The following is a 1,315-nucleotide window of genomic DNA, read 5'->3' on the forward strand; positions in this document are numbered from 1 at the left end:
TATATATATATATATATATATATATATATATATATATATTTACATATATGCATAAACATATATGTACATATGTGCGTATATACACACACGCACACACACACGCAAACACACACACTGACACTTATATATGTATATATATCCGTAAACACACATATACACGCACACGCATACATGTATGTGCGTCTGTGTGTGTGTGTGTGTATATATGCGTGTGGGGAATGTTCGTATGTACCAAGAGCTAGAGAAATGAATTTGATCATAGTTTGCAAGCGAAGCACATTTATGGAGCTATGTGTAAGGCTATCTAATCATGTTTTTACATATAGAAACAAATTAACGCACATTTTAGGCTAAGATAAATTACAATATTATAAATAAAATGATAAGAGAAATAACTCGAACTAATGTCAAGAATTTTGATAATTATGTTTAAAAGTGATGTTCTATGCAATATGTTCTCAATTCATCCAAATTTCCTCCTAAGATGCAGAAAATCTTGGCCAAAGATGTAATTAAAAGTTTTTCTGTACATAAAAACATACCCACTAATTTATTGACATGAGTAAACTGTACGATGATGAGGATCACGGGGTCAAATGGACTCAAATATGTTTTTAATTCTCTTTTGTCTGTAACCAAAGATCAGTTTGTCATTTCTCAAGCATTTGAATTCTGATTTTTTAAAAATTACCTCTCCTTTCTTTTAGAGTTGCTAACACATGCTGCGATGTAGGAAACATTGTTCGTCTAATTACAAATGACTCACCCCTTTCTGGCAGTCGTATTATTTCACACACGTTAAAATATGTTCTAAACACTTCACATAATCCTTCTCAGAATTACACCCCCTTATAATTCCCTCCCAGTCAAACATTTCTCATTAGTGAAAACCTACAGAATCATATACTAAACATCAACTGCATAGGTATTACTAATTTGGAAAAGCATCTAAAGGTCAAAGGAACTGCTCCTCTTTCTTGCATTATGTAAATAAAAAAAGGAATTTAAATAAAAATGAGTAGGATCACCATCAAAAACCTCTGGTTTTCTAAAATTACGAGAATATGTAATAGATTCATTGATGGCGATTAAAAATATAGATAACTTATTGTTATAAATACCTTACTAATGTTATGATGAAATAAGTAACAAAGTAATGTATTACTCATTTCAAGGCAAAACACCGACATTCCTTGTGTCTAATATGATACCAATAGCTATCTTGAATAAAGACTTATGAAAGCGGAAGTTTGGATGATTTATCATCTTTAGTAAGTTGTTTTATATGTATCTATCTGTTGGTAACAATTATAGA

Source organism: Octopus bimaculoides, chromosome 4 (genome assembly GCF_001194135.2).
Source record: "Octopus bimaculoides isolate UCB-OBI-ISO-001 chromosome 4, ASM119413v2, whole genome shotgun sequence".
NCBI lineage: Eukaryota > Metazoa > Mollusca > Cephalopoda > Octopoda > Octopodidae > Octopus > Octopus bimaculoides.